This window comes from Chrysemys picta, unplaced genomic scaffold, assembly GCF_011386835.1.
Source record: "Chrysemys picta bellii isolate R12L10 unplaced genomic scaffold, ASM1138683v2 scaf355, whole genome shotgun sequence".
Classification (NCBI taxonomy): domain Eukaryota; kingdom Metazoa; phylum Chordata; order Testudines; family Emydidae; genus Chrysemys; species Chrysemys picta.
The window spans coordinates 50,001-55,000 of NW_027053062.1; the positions used below are offsets into that span (position 1 = coordinate 50,001).

Genomic DNA, 5,000 nt, shown 5'->3' on the forward strand with positions numbered 1-5,000 from the left:
CCCAGACAGGGAGGGCAGCAGGGGTTACTGGTGCTCCAGCGAGAGGGCGGTACGGGGGTCCCACCGACGCCGAGGGCCAGCCCACCTCCCGCGGCCCGCGCCGCGTGGTGTGGTCCTGTCGGGGGGGGACCGCAGCGCGCCCCTGCTCGCTCTCGCGACCGTGTTTGGCCCTGCTGAGCCTCGCGGCTCCCTGGGTTTTTCGGACCCCTGGGTGGTCTGCCGGAACCGCTCGACCTCGCACGGCGGAGATCTCGGCCAGACGGCCCCACGCACGGAGGGCCGGGCAGGTGCCCGGGCCGCCCCGAGGAGGGAAGTCCCCATCGGTCCCTGGATCCGTGCACGCGAAAAGGAAGAGGGTCCCCATCCGCCTGAACACCGGACGGCCCCGCGGTTGGGGTGCCGGCCCGCGAAGGGCCCTTCCCGTCGCGAACGTCAGCGCCACATCGATCGGCGGGCGCGAGAGGAGCGGGCCCCCCCTCCCTCCGGGGGGCGCCGACACTCGGAGCTCGGCTCCCGGCCGCTGCGGGGCCCGTGAGCTAAGAGCCGGGAAAAGCGGGCCGTCTCGGCGGAGGGCCGGGTGCTGGCCTCCGCCCTCAAACGGGCCCGCTCCCCCCCTCCCACGCCGGGCAGGGTCGGGTACAATACTCGGATTGATCCCCTAGGCTGAGCTCCGGTTCTCACAGGCTCTGAAAAACCTGTCCTCAGAAATCTCCTCACACAATCCTCGAAAGGCAGGTCGAAAAAGCCAAAGCCCCGCCTTCGGCGGTACGAAACTGGAACCGGGCGCCACCTCGTGGTTCCCTCGGTCGGCCGAGACGGCGTGGGGCGACCCCTTCCGGACATCCGCGAGACGACCGGCCGTCAGGTCAACCCATTCGCTCCAAAGGGGTTGACCTGGTGGCCGAGAGGGGACTTTGAAAATTTTTCGGACTTGGAAAACTTTTTTTTTTTTTTTTTCCCCCCAGCCCGCTTCCTCCGGGTTGACCCGGTGGCCGAGCGTCTCGCCGTCCCCGGACGCGGCGAGGGACTGCCTCCCGGCCGTCAGGATCGGGCCCACGGAAGTCTGATTTTAAAAAAAATTGGCCGACGCCACCGCGGAGGGCTACCCGAGCACCCCGGGCCCCGGAGCCGGAAAAGGGAAAAAAAGGATCGGGCCCACTAGAGACATGGACCCGGCCGCCAAGCAGGCCGCCCTGGGCTGACCCTCCCCGGCCGCAGCGAGGGACTGCCTCCCGGCCGACAGGATCGGGCCCCTGGAAGTCTGGGGGTGGGGGGGGGAAATCGCCCCACGCCTCCGAGGAGGGCTGCCCGGGCGGGCCTGGCCCCGGAGCTCGAAAAAAAAAAAAAAGGATCGGGCCCACTAGAGACATGGACCAGGCCGCCCTGGGCTCACCCTCCCCGGCCGCAGCGAGGGACTGCCTCCCGGCCGACTGGATCGGGCCCCTGGAAGTCTGGAAAAAAGACTGGAACCTGACGCCTCCGAGGAGGGGGCGCCCAGGGAAGGAGGGAGATCCGGGTTGACCTGGTGACCGGACGGGAAAGAGGCCACCGGGCGTCCCCCCCCTTAAAACCTAGGGATTGACCTGGTGGCCGGAAAGCGAACCGGCCAGCAGGTGAACCCTTTCGATTCCACGGGTTGACCTGGTGCCCGGGAAGCGAACCGGCCAGCAGGTGAACCCGTTCGATTCCACGGGTTGACCTGGTGCCCGGGAGGGGACTCTGAAAATTTTTCAGCCCTTTCGACTCGGGGTTGACCTGGTGGCCGAGAGGGGACTCGCACGGCAGGCAAGCCGCCCTGGGCTGACCCTCCCCGGCCGCAGCGAGGGACTGCCTCCCGGCCGACAGGATCGGGCCCCTGGAAGTCTGGGGGGGGGGGGAAATCGCCCCACGCCTCCGAGGAGGGCTGCCCGGGCGGGCCTGGCCCCGGAGCTCGAAAAAAAAAAAAAGGATCGGGCCCACTAGAGACATGGACCAGGCCGCCCTGGGCTCACCCTCCCCGGCCGCAGCGAGGGACTGCCTCCCGGCCGACTGGATCGGGCCCCTGGAAGTCTGGGGGGGGGGGAAATGGAACCTGACGCCTCCGAGGAGGGGACGCCCAGGGAAGGAGGGAGATCCGGGTTGACCTGGTGACCGGACGGGAAAGAGGCCACCGGGCGTGCCCCCGTTAAAACCCCTAGGGGTTGACCTGGTGGCCGGAAAGCAAACCGGCCAGCAGGTGAACCCTTTCGATTCCACGGGTTGACCTGGTGCCCGGGAAGCGAACCGGCCAGCAGGTGAACCCGTCCGATTCCACGGGTTGACCTGGTGCCCGGGAGGGGACTCTGAAAATTTTTCAGCCCTTTCGACTCGGGGTTGACCTGGTGGCCGAGAGGGGCCTCGCACGGCAGGCAAGCCGCCCTGGGCTCACCCTCCCCGGCCGCAGCGAGGGACTGCCCCTCCCCACCCCCCGGCTGACAGGATCGGGCGCACTGGAAGTCCGGGACAGTATTTTCCCCGACGCCGGGGAGGGCGGGCGGAGGGGCTCTGGCGGCCAGCCCGGGCCCCGGAGCTCGAAAAGGAAAAAAGGACCGGGCCCGCGAGAGACGGGGGCCCTGCCGCAGGGGGGGGGGGCAGTCCGACCGGGGCTCACCGTGCGGCAGGCCCGGGCGTCGGCAGGGGAAAGCGGGCGAGGAGGCGCGGGGCCGGGTGCCTACGGCCATACCGGACCGAACGCCCCCGATCCCGTCCGATCTCGGAAGGTAAACCGTCCCGGGCCTGGCTAGTACTTGGATGGGTGACCGCCTGGGAATCCCAGGTGCCGTAGGCAGCTTTTCCCGGTCCGAGTCAGCTCTCTCTCCTTTTCTGGGGGGGAAGGAGAGGGGGGGACGGGCCGGAAAGCCCCTCGTCGCTCCTGCCGAGTCGGAGGTCGCGGCCGCAGGTCACGGGTCTGGGCGCCTGGGGTCCGGCTCCCCACCCACCCGGCTTCCTCCGCGGAGGACCCCCCCCGGGGCCACCGAAGCCGCTGGGGGAGACCCCGGGCATGGGGCGGACTGGCCCGGACCCTCCCGGCCGCCGGCCCGCAGGTCCGCCCCGAATCCCCCCCCGCGGCCACCCAGGCCAGGCCTGGCCAGGCGGGACGGACGGCGGGTGTCCAGCGCCCAGCGGCTTCCTCCAGCGGGGACCCACGGACCCCAAAGCCGCAGGGGGAGGCCCCGGGCCCGGGACGGACTCGCTCGGACCCCCTGCGCCCGGCCGCCGGCCCGCGGGACCGCCCCGAATCCCCCCGCGGCCACCCAGGCCAGGCCTGGCCAGGCGGGACGGACGGCGGGTGTCCAGCGCCCAGCGGCTTCCTCCAGCGGGGACCCACGGACCCCAAAGCCGCAGGGGGAGGCCCCGGGCCCGGGACCGACTCGCTCGGCCCCCCCGCCTCCCCTGCGCCCGGCCCCCGGCCCGCGGGACCGCCCCGAATCCCCCCGCGGCCACCCAGGCCAGGCCTGGCCTGGCGGGACGGACGGCGGGTGTCCAGCTCCCAGTGGCTTCCTCCAGCGGGGACCCACGGACCCCAAAGCCGCAGGGGGAGGCCCCGGGCCCGGGACGGACTCGCTCGGCCCCCCCGCCTCCCCTGCGCCCGGCCCCCGGCCCGCGGGACCGCCCCGAATCCCCCCGCGGCCATCCAGGCCAGGCCTGGCCTGGCGGGCCGGTGTGCGGCTCCCCCGGGCTTCCTCCCCCGACGACCCGCGCCCCCCTGAGCCGCAGGCGGAGACCCCGGCCCCGGGGCGGACCGGCCCGGGCTCGCTCGAGCCCCCTGCGCCCGGCCCGCAGGACCGCCCCCCCGAATCCCCCGGGAGAGGCCCGGCCTGCACGCCACTGACGACCCGCGGCCCCCAAAGTCGCAGCAGGCGCCCCCCCCCCGGTTAGCCCCGTCTCGCTCCGCGCCCCCCGCCCCTCGCTGCCGGGACCGGGCGCCGCCCCAGAGTCAGCCGCAGCCGGCCGGCCTGAGAGCTGCCCTCCTGTGGACGACGGTGAGTTTACCTTGATACTAACCGGCCGTCAGCCAGGTCAACCCCATTGCTAGACTGGGGTGGACCTGGTGGCCGAGTGGGGACTTGGAACATTTGACAGCTGCTTCCCGGGGCTTGACCGGTTGTCCTGAACGCCCCCCACCCCCAGCCCCAGCCCCCGGCTCCTGCTCCCCTCTCCCCAGCCTCGGTGCTCCGCTCCCTGCCTCGGAGGCTGCCTCTCTGCGGCGCCTGCATCGCCTCCGAGGACGCGCACCCTCCGGAGGCTGGACGTAAACCCACCACTGCCGCTGACCCGGCTCTCCGAGGGACGACTGTGAGGCCTCCCCCCCCCCCCCACCCCCGGACCGCCCTGGGGACGACTGCTAAGCCTCCCCCACCGGACCGCCCGGGGCAAGACTGCTAAGCCTCCCTCCCACACACACACACACACTGTCGGGGGAGGACTATTAAGCTTTCCCCCTGGAGCGCCCGGGGCGGACGACTGTTAAGCCTGCCCCCGGAGTCCTCGGGGGAGGACTATTAAGCTTTCCCCCCTGGAGCGCCCGGGGGGGGGACGACTATTAAGCCTGGCCCCCGGAGTCCTCGGGGGACGACTATTAAGCCTCCCCCGGACCTGCTCCCTCTCGACTATTAAGCCCCCCCTCTGCGGTCCTCAGCACCACTGCCGCGCTGCCCTGGGAGTGGGGTGACATCCGGTCCGGAAAGCAAACCGGCCACCAGGTCAACCCGTCGAATCCAATGGGTTGACCTGGTGGCCGGAAAGCAAACCGGCCGCCAGGTCAACCCAGTAGATTCAGCGGGTTGACCTGGTGGCCGAACGGGGACTTTGAAAATTTGACAGCCGCTTCCCGGGGGTTGACCTGTTGTCCCGGTGGGGACTTTGAACATTTGACAGCCGCCTCCCAGGGCTTGACCTGTTGTCCCGGGGGGACTTTGAACATTTGACAGCCGCTTCCCGGGGCTTGATCGGTTGTCCTGAACGCCCCCCCCACCCACCCA

The 5,000-nt window shown here is 71.2% G+C and overlaps 1 non-coding gene across 1 annotated transcript; it reads left to right on the forward strand.

Moving 5' to 3' along the window:
- The first annotated feature begins 2,687 nt into the window (after positions 1–2,687).
- Positions 2,688–2,806, forward strand: LOC135978646 (5S ribosomal RNA). The gene has a single exon (XR_010596025.1). It is a non-coding gene; the product is annotated as a 5S ribosomal RNA (ribosomal RNA).
- Positions 2,807–5,000: the final 2,194 nt, after the last annotated feature.